Consider the following 13,448-nt stretch of genomic DNA (forward strand, 5'->3'; position numbering starts at 1 on the left):
AAATCACTACAGATGGTGACTGCAGCCATGAAATGAAAAGACGCTTATTCCTTGGAAGGAAAGTTATGACCAACCTAGACAGCATATTAAAAAGCAGAGACATTACTTTGCCAACAAAGGTCCATCTAGTCAGGCTATGGTTTTTCCAGTGGTCATGTATGGATGTGAGAGTTGGACTGTGAAGAAAGCTGAGCACCAAAGAATTGATGCTTTTGAACTGTGGTGTTGGAGAAGACTCTTGAGAGTCCCTTGGACTGCAAGGGGATCCAACCAGTTCATTCTGAAGGAGAACAGCCCTGGGATTTCTTTGGAAGGAATGGTGCTAAAGCTGAAACTCCAGTATTTTGGCCATCTGATGCGAAGAGTTGACTCATTGGAAAAGACTGTGATGCTGGGAGGGATTGGGGGCAGGAGGAAAAGGAGATGACAGAGGATGAGATGGCTGGATGGCATCACTGACTCGATGGATGTGAGTCTGAGTGAACTCCGGGAGTTGGTGATGGACAGGGAGGCCTGGTGTGCTGCGATTCATGGGTTCACAAAGAGTCGGACACGACTGAGCGACTGAACTGAACTGAACTGAATAGTAAATTTGAAAGTGAATTCTTAAAATACAGTAGAATCTAAATAACACTACATACCAGTTTGATCTCATCAGCATTATTAAACATTACACACATTAACTATAGAATACATATTACTTTTAGTTGCACAAGATATATTCACCAAGATAGTCCATATGTTGTACAGTTAGACCTGTCTCAATAATTTAAAACAATCAATATTTTATGAATGTGTTTTCTGACCACAGTGGAATTAAATTAGATAGCAATGGCATTGCATTACCTAGACAGACTCCAGATATCTGGAGATAATATACTTCTGAATAGGTCTTAGCCCAAAGAAAATAAGGAAATATTTTAAACTGAATGATGTTAAATATAAAACATATGAAACCTGTGGCATTTAGCTAAAGCTGTTCATAAAGGGAAACTTAGCTTTAAATTGTTATATCACAGAAAAAATTCTAAAATCACTGACCTCATGTTCTGCCTTTAAAGAATGAACTAAGAAAAAGAATATAAATACAATAATAAAAATATAAAAGCAGAAATGAGCAGCATGTTTCAAAGTTAGGGGAAAAATGTTGATAATATGTAAAGATCAACAAAATCGCCAGACTCTTATCTAGGCTAGGATTTCCATGGTGACTCAGATGGTAAAAAATCTAGGAGACCAGGTTCAATCCCTGGGTTGGGAAGATCCCCCTGGAGAAGTGAATGGATATCCACTTATATTATTGCCTGGAGTATTCCATGGACAGAGGAGCCTGACAAGCTATAGTCTATGGATGTGACTGAGCGACCCTAACACTTTCACTTTACCTAGACTAATCAAAAAATAAAAGAGTTGAAACAAATTAACAATTTTAAGAATGTATGACTGGTGCTTGTTATATATCCTGCAAACAATAAAGAGATAAAAACAGAATATTATGAACTTGAGGCAATTAAGTATTGAATTTAGATGAAATGGCTAATTCTGCCCTTAAAATAACTTACCACAATTGACAACAGAAGAAAAAGAAAACTTAAAATAACCTTATATCTATTCAACAAATTGGACTTATCAAAAACTTCTCATAAGTAAAAACTCCAAGCCAGATAGTTTCACACATGTGTTTATTCAAACATCAAGGAATAAATTAATGCCAAATTTATGCAGAATTTTTCAGAAAACAGAGGAGAAACACTGTACTAATCATTCATGAGGCCAGCATAACCCTAAATTGTGACAAAATTGGGCTTCCCTGGTAGCTCAGTTGTTAAAGAATCTGCCCGCAATGCAGGAGACCTCTGTTCGATCCCTGGGTTGAGAAGATCTCCTGGAAAAGGAAAAGGCTACTCAGTCCAGTATTCTGGCCTGGAGAATTCCATGGACTGCAGAGTCCATGGGGTTACAAAGAGTCAGACATGACTGAGTGACTTTCACTTTCACTGACAAAATTACAAAAATAGAAAATTACAAACCATATCCTTCATGAACATAAATTTAAAACCCTTAACAAAACATTAGCAAATGAAAGTCAAAAATAAATGAAAAGAAGCCTTGTTAAAGTAGGGATTGTCTCAGTAATGACAAGTTGAAATCAGCCCATGTGTTTAAACATATATGATCATAAAAATATAATGCTTTATGATATCTTTAATACATGCAGATAAAAATTCTCACAACATCAATTTTAATTAAAAAACTCTCAGCAAACTAAGCAGGGAATCTCACTAATCTTATGATGAACATCTTTGTAAAAGTTATAGCTAAAATTGTAGTTAATACTAAAAGACTAAACTCTTTCCGCTTAAGACTGGGAATAAGGCAAGAATGCTTGGTATTTGCTTTTCTATTTAAAATTTTACTGGATTCCTTAACACTACAATGAAGTAAATAAAATTCATTAGAGAAGGAAGGAAGTAAAACCTCTCCCTTTAGGTATATGATATATTAGTTGACAGGCTCCCTAGGTGGTGCTAGTGGTAAAGAATCCACCTGCCAATGCAGAAGACATAAGAAAAGTGGGTTCAATCCTTGGGTTGAGAAGATCACTCAGAGAAGAGCATGACAACCTACTACAATAGTCTTACCTGGAGAATACCATGGATAGAGGAGCCTGGCAGGCGTACAGTTCATAGGGTTGCAAAGAGTCGGACACAGCTAAAGTGACTTAGCATGTACACATATTAGTTAACATCAAAAATCCCAATGAATTTGGCAACCAACTATTGGAATTACTGAGAAAATACAAAAAGTCCACAAAGTACAAGGTTAACAAACAAAAATCTATTGTTTGGTTATATACTAGCAGTACACATCTGAGAAATGAAGTGCACTGGGACGACCCAGAGGGAGGGTAGGGGAGGGAGGAGGGAGGAGGGTTCAGGATGGGGAACGCGGGTATACCTGTGGCGGATTCATTTCGATATTTGGCAAAACTAATACAATATTGTAAAGTTTAAAAATAAAATAAAATTTAAAAAAAAAGTTATAGAAAAAAAAAACAAAACAAACAAACAAAATTCAATTTCGAAAGTTCCAAAACTTATAAAATATTTAAGAATAAATCTAAGGAAATATGTATAAGACAACTACATTGAAAAATAAAAACATTGCTTGGAAAAAATAAAGACAAAATAGAGATATGTTCTTGGGTTGGAGGAATACAACAACAAAAATCCTCCCAACATTTACCATGCTGCCAGAGATAATGAACATATCATTTTCAAAGGAAGAGGCTGTTGCTGGGAGTCAACTTCTCAATCACAATACAAAAAGGTGGAAAATACTGGTATGGTATCTACAGACTAGTTCGATAACAGGAATACAACTCTACATTCCATAGACATGCAAAACATTATCTACCTGTCATGGGGGGAAAAATATATTTCCTAAGAATTCAGATGTATTTCTTAGGAATACATCACCCAAATACCTAGTCTAAAGATACTGACAGAAATAGAACACTAACACTAATTGTATAACAGACTAGAATAGAGACTTCAAAATAGTAATAGAGTTAAGGGAAAAGACTTGTGAGAAATGAGCTGTGGCGTATATGAATTTGATGCTAATCTCCTTGAATCTACCTTCTTGAAATAATCCTACCAGCAAATAAGAGCAGATGAACAAGAATATTCATAGTGCAGTAGTAAAAGCCTGTAACTTTGAATTCCTATTAAGAGATAATGTTTGTAAAGATTGTGGCACAATCATGAATTTTATGCATCCATTAGTAAAAGAAAGAATTAGATCAATAAGACAATTGGAAAAGATTTCTACAATGTATACACTTGTGACATCACAAGCAAAATGTAGTTTATTATTATTTTTTTATGTATTAAGAACTTTTATTTTATTTTTTAATTTTTTAAAAAATTTTATTTTTTAACTTTACAATATTGTATTGGTTTTGCTATATAGCAACATGAATCTGCCACAGGTATACACGTGTTCCCCATCCTGAACGGTCCTCCCTCCTCCCTCCCCGTACCATCCCTCTGGGTCCTCCCAGTGCACCAGCCCCAAGCATCCAGTATCGTGCATCGAACCTGGACTGGCGACTCATTTCATATATGATATTATACATGTTTCAATGCCATTCTCCCAAATCATTCCACCCTCTCCCTCTCCCACAGAGTCCAAAATGTAGTTTAAAATGTATAACAGTATTACATTTTTATAAAACACCACAGAAACAAATAATCCATTGATAATGTATATACCATTTCAAAAGCATTGAGAAGAATATGGAATGATACATACCAATTTGTTAACACAAGTTAAGTTTAAGGGAATATGGGTGATTCAGTGGCTTAAATCAACAATTATTTATTATCTCACCATTCTCTGGGCTGGTACTTTCAGCAGAGCTTGGCTGTGTAACTGAAAGATGCTCAAAATCACTAGTAGTCTGGGAAATACAAACTAATATAAATGAGAGATACTATTGATATTTTTTACCCATATTATTGGAAAGAAATAAAATGCCATATGAAAACAAATTTAGCTAACATATAGTAAAGTTGACTCCTCATTCACTTTAGGTAAAAGAGTAAATTGATAATTCACTTTAATAGTAATTGGGAAATAACCTAGTAAATCTGAAAGTGTGTAGTCATCCAATCATGGATGTCTAACCAGGTAAAGAGAAGAAAAAATAAGCATACTACTGGGTGTCTATGACACTGAATAAACTCTCTAACTCTGACTGCTGCAATAGCTAACTTGTTATAGTGTGCATTTATTGTTTGATTTCGTCAGAATCCATCTTCCCTTCTAGTTCAAGAGGCTCAAGGGGTTGCTGAACTGGTAGAATGTAAGTCTAGAACTGCTTGTAGACTTTTGGCTCTCACATGAGGTGTCTGCATCAGAATGAAATCATCACAAAGAAAAGTATTTGTCCAAATTTAAACTTGTGTCCAAACCAAAATTAGATCCCATTAAAATATTTTAATTATTCTTATAACTTAGTTGAAAGAATAGGCTTCTTTAAATGTTATTTATAACCTTAAAGAGAACCACAGGACTGGGAAGCATATAATTCCAAATAAATTATAATGTAATAAAAGTTAAAATTTATATTTTTATATTTGTATTTATACTCTCCTTTTGGAGTGTATCACAGTACTATTATATATAGTATAATATTATTATTATATTTTATTATTTATTTATTTTATTTATTATTTATTTTATTATTATTATATAGTACTATTATTTATAGCATAATATTATATAGTATAATAGTACTATAGTACTATTCTATCTTATAGTGCCACTACTGTTTTATTCCAGATAGGACAGATTATGCCATGGTGAAGAACAACCTCAAGTCTTGGCATTACGTAGCAAGAGTTCACCTCATGTTTTTTTCACTGTAACTGAGCAACTCTTCAGGACAGGTTATTTCCATGTGGTCCCGGATGAAGAAATCTCTACCATCCTATAGATATACCATCTCACTGGTTCCCCTCAGTCATTGCAGCAGAAGTGAAACACTAGCCATTAAATTCTTTGGCCTATAAATAACAAGCATTCAGTTCACTTCAGTTCAGTTCAGTTGCTCAGTCGTGTCCAACTCTTTGTGACCCCATGAATCGCAGCATGCCAGGCCTCCCTGTCCATCACCAACTCCCGGAGTTCACCTAAACTTATGTCCATCGAGTCGGTGATGCCATCCAGCCATCTTATCCTCTGTTGTCCCCTTCTCCTCCTGCCTTCAATCCCTCCCAGCATCCGGGTCTTTTCAAATGACTCAGCTCTTCACATCAGATGGCCAAAGTATTGGAGTTTCAGCTTCAACATCAGTCCTTCCAATGAACACCCAGGACTGATCTCCTTTAGGATGGACTGGCTGGATCTCCTTGCAGTCCAAGGGACTCTAAAGAGTCTTCTCCAACACCACAGTTCAAAAGAAAGCATTAGTTCTGCTTAAAACTCATTGGCTAAAACTGGAAAAAGGGGGTTTTGGAAATGGAGTCTTTAATATGTCTAGAGAAGAAACTGGATATGGGGAACACTAGCAATGGCTTTCACAACTATGGTCAACAAAGATTTCCAGAGTCACTCTGCCTGTCTGTTATGAAGCTGTCAGAGAGTGAAGAAACAGAAAGAATCATACCTAAGAAATTGACTTGTGGAGTAGGATTTCAGCCAGAATTCAATCATACCAAACTTCAAGGGCAGCAGGAGATGTAATCCAGATGTATAGCTGGGGAAAAGGAAATGGGTTTAGAAATGGGCTAGTATTCTCTGTTGCTTGGCTTGGCCAGTATTGTTCCTTCATTTGGGATCACTCTTCATCCAAATCTTTTTTTTTTTTTTAATTTGAGGTATGATAGACATATAACATTATCCTTTTGGGGCCAGTGTGAGGAAAGCAGGAGAGACTCCATCTTGAAGCCTGTCATCCATCTTAAAGATTGAATGTGAACTGGGCCTGAACCCTTCCCAAGAGTGAGGAAACTATTGCTAGTGAAAATCGGGTCTCCTGGAGACTTCCCTCCCTACAGATGACAAAGGGAGATTGTAGTTGAGGTCAGGTTGCCCCTGTTTGATTAACCATGGAGATGTCCCCCCTTGATGTATAATCATTGTTCCTCTCCTTTAAGCTTAATTGTTTGTTCTCCTAGCACCTACTTGTTGTAAAACTCAATCATATATACAACAAAGAGGTTGCTAACATGTAACCGGTCATGTAATAGTGGGTATAAAACGGCCTCTCAGAAACATCAGGGTCCTTGTTGGGAACTGATTCCCCTTGGACCTGCTGGCGTAATAAATGGTTCTCCACTGCTTTGATTGTCTTCTAAGGTGTGTTTTGCGATTCTGGATTCCACAACATTTCTACTCTCAGGTATACAAGACAATGATTGGATATATGTATTTATTGCGAAATAATCACCACAGTAAGTCTAGTTAACATCTGTCACCATATAGTTTAATTTTTTACTTGAAATGAGAATTTTTAAGATCTCTCTTAAACTTTAAGAGAGATTTCAGGTCTCCTGCATGGCAGGTGAGTCCTTTACCAACTGAGCTATCAGGGAAGCCACACAATCACTATACATTGTATGCGGTGCTCGGTTGCTCAGTCACCCAACCCCGTGGACTGCAGCCCACCAGGCTCCTCTGTCCATGAGGAATTCTCCAGACAAGAATACTGGAGTGGGTTGTCATGCCACTCCAGTGGGTTTCCCAACCCAGGGATCTAATCCAGGTCTCCCACACTGCATGTGAATTCTTTACCAACTGAGCCACCAGGGAAGTCCTTCAAATATGCAATACGGTATAGAGCACTCTCACTGTAAGTAACTGTTTTGTTGGTACCTAAACAAAAGGCAAATTAACCTAAGAACTTTTTTGAATGAGAAAAACCAATTTAGGAACCTTCATTGAAGCCTTCTCAATGGGCCTTACAGATGCTAATAAGAGCAATTAAGAATATCAACAAAAAACTTGGGGAAAAAAAGACAAAAAAAGGTCTAGCTATTATTTCAATGATGTAAATATTTTTTTTTCTTTTAAAACATGGAATTACCACAAATGAATTAAAAAAAATCTTTGGATGGTTATTTAGAATGGAATAAGTAAAACAGACATTTCTGTGATTAAAACAAAATTTGATATTACAGCACTACATAAAGTGGACTACCCTCATAGCTCAGTCAGTAAAGAGTTGGCCTTCAAGGCAGGAGACTGGGGTTCGATGCTGGGTTGGGAAGATCCCCTGGAGGAGGAAATGGCAACCCACTCCAGTATTCTTGTCTGGAGAACGGACAGAGGAGCCTGGAAGGTTACAGTCCATGGGGTTGCAAGAGTTGAAAACGACTTAGTGACTAAACCACCATAATTAACTATAATCACTATGAAAGAAAGTGAAAGTTGCTCAGTCGTGTCCAACTCTTTGAGACCCCATGAACTATACAGTCCATGGAATTCTCCAGGCCAGAATACTGGGGTGGGTAGCCTTTCCCTTCTTCAGGGAATCTTCCTAACCCATGGATCAAACCCAGGTCTCCTACAATGCAGGCGGATTCTTTACCAGCTGAGTCACAAGGGAAGCCCAAAAATACTGGAGTGGGTAACCTATCCCTTCTGCAGTGGATCTTCCCAACCCAGGAATCCAACTGGGGTCTCCTGCATGGCAGGTGAGTCATTTACCAACTGAGCTATCAGGGAAGCCACACAATCACTATACATTATATCCCTATTGATGGTTTAATTATTTTGTAACTGGAAGTTTGTACTAGAATCTTTAATTTAAACGTATTTTTTCTCTCCAAGTCAGTGTAAATGTACATCCCAGATTCTAACTCATATATCAAATCGAGTATTTCAAAATCATGTCCAAAACTCAACACTTGATTTCTTTTCCGAAACTAACCTACTCCACTCACAGGTCAGGTCATATCCAACCAGCTCATTCTCTTGAGTAATTCTCATCCCTTTCATTGCTGGTGCCTAATCCAAACCACCATCTCTTAGTGAGATAATTGCAGAAATGACCTAATTGGTCAACTTGTTTCTACCCTTGCCCCTACATTCAATTCTCATCACTGAAGCAAGAATAATCTATGTAAAGCATGAGCTGGATTCTACCATACTGCACCTTTTTCATGAATTGTTCCTTGTCCCTCAGGTAGTAAAGGCATATGCTGTTTTGGAAGGGAATAATTACAATGTGCTCAACCTCTGTCAAGATTTGTAGACCCAACTGGATCACTCCTTTTCTTCCTCTCACATTCTGTGTTTCCCACTTTTACTCCACACATAATCAGTAATGATTATATAGAATAAGAACAGTTTCTTTTTCCTTTGTGTCATTGGGAATTCGCTATCTTCTATTCTCTATAGGAATATTATAAATTGTAAGGTATGAAATAAATCTTAGGACATTGAATAAGTCATGAAAATTGAGAAACATCTCACACTTTAGTTCTCATCTTTATTGAAACTTACGTTGTTAACTATTGAGAATGCAGGAGCTCAAGCCTTATGGCACTGCTGCTGCTAAGTCACTTCAGTCGTGTCTGACTCTGTGTGACCCCAGAGACGGCAGCCCACCAGGCTCCCCCGTCCCTGGGATTCTCCAGGCAAGAACACTGGAGTGGGTTGCCATTTCCTTCTTCACTTACGGTACTAGGTTTTCCTAATGGCAGCCTATGAAGTGAAAGTTGACGTCATGGGGAAGTGGCTATGAGTCTGTCTTACGTCTTTTCCCATTGTACTTGGGTACTCACACAAACACACCCATACACACTTGTATGAAAGCTGCCTCCTTTCATTTACATATGTGTGTGCATCTCTAATAACTTTCTGTTATATAGTATTGCTGACTTTTAATATTTCTGTGATACACATTATTTTAATATCTGCAGATATTATTTCACCATTTTCCTTAAAAATTATTTTAATCATATAATGAAATATTCTTTTTTTAAAAATTTTATTTTATTTTTAAACTTTACATAATTGTATTAGTTTTGCCAAATATCAAAATGAATCTGCCACAGGTATACATGTGTACCCCATCCTGAACCCTCCTCCCTCCTCCCTCCCCATACAATGAAATATTCTTATGTATGTGTATTTTACTGTATTTTTTTCCTTTTCAGTTTACTTTTTCCCTTTATTACATTTATCAAAGTGATGTTTCAAAGACTATAAGATTGTACTACAGTAGTAGAGAAATCAAATACAATTGCTTGCAAATATCAAATATTGTTTACTTTTATCAAATTTCAACCTTTAAAATTGCCAATATATTTTTATATTTGCCAATTTCATTTGATATTTGCTACTTTTTGTAAAATAGAACTGATTTTACCATGTAACTTCTAATTTTTTTTTTTTTTAAAGTCAGAGTAAGCCTTGTACTTGATTTAAAAAAAAACCACATAGTGTGTGAGGGCTTGTAGCAGTGTTATTCAACATTTCCCAATCTGAAGAATAGATATAGATAGGTTAGGCAGGAGTCAATTTAATCATCATTTTCTTGTGAAGCTAGTAAGGAATGCTTTTTCTGATTGTGGAGCATTTTTCTATTTATACACGTAGAACTGTGCTGAAGCGTTTGTCATATATGTTGGAAGACTGTGTTTCTAGCAAAGCCGTTGTATTTGCATGCAAGTCAGAGTTACTTTTGAGTTTATGCAGCTATTCAGTAGATATGTAGGGTGTCTTGCATGAGTAAAACTTTGTATAGAGATTTACTGAAGGATAAAATGACAGTTTTGACTTTGAGTTTGTCCTCAATGGGTTGTAGTGTAGAAGAGAGACATTAAAGGCAGTAAATTCCAAACATGAAATCTTGGCCAGTCTGCCTCTTTCTATTGGTTGATCTCTTTCATTTGTTTGTCATTTTGCCTCTTCCTCTTGAAAAATAGTGTTCTACATCATTTTGGCATCCTTTACAAACTTAACACCTGAAGGTAGTTAAGGGTTATATTTGATTATATACAGTAATATCTGCCACTCTTTGTATATTCAATAAGCATTTGTGGAGTCAATGAACGGTGCATTTATTCAAAAGATCTGTGTATACTTATGAAGATTCTGATCATGTGCAGTGTGGTATTCTGATTCATAGAGGGATCTAAGATTATTGGTATCTTCATAAGAAGAGAAAAACTATTTCTTTCATTTGATGAAATGTTTTCATTTTTCATTCATTAAGTATTACTAAGTAATGCTAATCCATTTTCTCTATAGAAGTTTTTCTCTGAGGATTCTCTTGCTCTCTCATGTTCTCTTTGCTTGTTGGTAACCATCTTTGAGATAGTTTAGTGGTCAGCTTGAACCACCTGTACACTGAGACTTTTCTACTGGGCAACCATTATGGATAATATATTGTTACATAAAAGCCTGTAAGTACAGTTTCCTCATTTATTACATTCTTTATGAATAAAATTTATGGGCAAGAACATCTCTCAACCCAGTTTAGTCTAAATAATTTTGTAGATGTACTAAGGACCAAATACATTAGTTGACAAATAGATCAATTTGTTTCTGAGTTTTCCTTCTGGGACTGACAAGAAGTTTTGACGAATAAGTATGTCTGTGAATAGACTCCATGAAAAAGTCCCCTAGGTCTAACAGTACGCTTTCTTATTTCAGTGATCTTCACATAAATACTCAAGGTGAAAGAGGCAGCCAAATGATGTTCCATCATACTAATAGCCACTTGAACTAGTTTGGACCTTGGATAATTAGTGGCAGGTATTATACTACTGCTGCTGCTGCTGCTAAGTTGCTCCAGTTGTGTCCAACTCTGTGTGACTCCATAGACAGCAGCCTACCAGGCTCCTCTGTTCCTGGGATTCTCCAAGCAAGAACACTGGAGTGGGTTGCCTTTTCCTTCTCCAGTGCATGAAAGTGAAAAGTGAAAGTGAAGTTACTCAGCCATGTCCGACTCTTAGTGACCCCATGGACTACAGCCTACCAGGCTCCTCTGTCCATGGGATTTTCAAGGCAAGAGTACTGGAGTGGGGTGCCATTGCCTTCTACAAACCTTAAATGAAATCTGTGAATTTAACTGAAAACCTGAAACTTTTTAACCATTGTTAATTACTCTCTTGAACAACATATTGACCTTTTATGGTGTGGTTTTCTAATGTGATCATCAGCATCATGATGATATGATGAAATGACAGCATCTAAAACAGAATCTGGCCCATGCAAATTGTTCAAGCTTATAATAATCATCATGGTTCTCCTTGTTATTATGATTATTCACTTACATTCACTTTCAGTTCAGTTCAGTCACTCAGTCATGTCCGACTCTTTGTGACCCCGTGAACTGCAACACGCCAGGCCTCCCTGTCCATCACCAACTCCTGGAGTTCACTCAGACTCACGTCCATCGAGTCAGTGATGCCATCCAGCCATCTCATCCTCTGTCGTCACCTTCTCATCCTGCCCCCAATCCCTCCCAGCATCACAGTCTTTTCCAATGAGTCAACTCTTCACATGAGGTGGCCAAAATACTGGAGTTTCAGCTTTAGCATCATTCCTTCCAAAGAAATCGCAGGACTGATCTCCTTTAGAATGGACTGGTTGGATCTCCTTGCAGTCCAAGGGACTCTCAAGAGTCTTCTCCAACACCACAGTTCAAAGCATCAATTCTGTGGCACTCAGCCTTCTTCACAGTCCAACTCTTACATCCATACATGACCACAAGAAAAACAATAGCCTTGACTATATGGACCTTTGTTGGCAAAGTAATGTCTCTGCTTTTCAATATGCTATCTAGGTTGGTCATAACTTTTCTTCCAAGGAGTAAGTGTCTTTTAATTTCATGGCTGCAGTCACCATCTGTAGTGATTTTGGAGCCCCTAAAATTAAGGTCTGACACTGTTTCCACTGTTTCCCCATCTATTTCCCATGAAGTGATGGGACCAGATGCCATGATCTTCATTTTCTGAATCTTGAGCTTTAAGCCAACTTTTTCACTCTCCACTTTCACTTTTATCAAGAGGCTTTTGAGTTCCTCTTCACTTTCTGCCATAAGGGTGGTGTCATCTGCATATTGGAGGTTATTGACATTTCTCCTGGCAATCTTGATTCCAGCGTGTGCTTCTTCCAGCCCAACATTTCTCATGATGTACTCTGCATATAAGTTAAATAAGCAGGGTGACAATATACAGCCTTGACATACTCCTTTTCCTATTTGGAACCAGTCTGTTGTTCCATGTCCAGTTCTAACTGTTGCTTCCTGACCTGCATGCAGATTTCTCAAGAGGCAGGTCAGGTGGTCTGGTATTCCCATCTGTTTCAGAATTTTGCACAGTTGATTGTGATCCACACAGTCAAAGGCTTTGGCATAGTCAATAAAACAGAAGGTCTGATGCTGTAAAGAGCAATACTGCATACTAACCTGGAATGTCAGGTCCATGAATCAAGGCAAATTGGAAGTGGCCAAACAAGAGATGGCAAGAGTGAATGTCGACATTCTAGGAATCAGCGAACTGAAATGGACTGGAATGGGTGAATTTAACTCAGATGACCATTATATCTACTACTGCAGACAGGAACCCCTCAGAAGAAATGGAGTAGCCATCATGGTCAACAAAAGTGTCCAAAATGCAGTACTTGGATGCAGTCTCAAAAACAACAGAATGATCTCTGTTCGTTTCCAAGGCAAACCATTCAATATCACAGTAATCCAAGTCTATGCCCCAACCAGTAATGCTGAAGAAGCTGAAGTTGAATGGTTCTATGAAGACCTACAAGACCTTTTAGAACTAACACTCAAAAAAAGATGTCCTTTTCATTATAGGGGACTGGAATGCAAAAGTAGGAAGTCAAGAAACACCTGGAGTAACAGGCAAATTTGGCCTTGGAATACGGAATGAAGCAGGGCAAAGACTGATAGAGTTTTGCCAAGAGAATGC

This window comes from Bison bison, unplaced genomic scaffold (assembly GCF_000754665.1).
Source record: "Bison bison bison isolate TAMUID 2011002044 unplaced genomic scaffold, Bison_UMD1.0 scf7180017864136, whole genome shotgun sequence".
In the NCBI taxonomy this organism is placed as follows: Eukaryota; Metazoa; Chordata; class Mammalia; order Artiodactyla; family Bovidae; genus Bison; species Bison bison.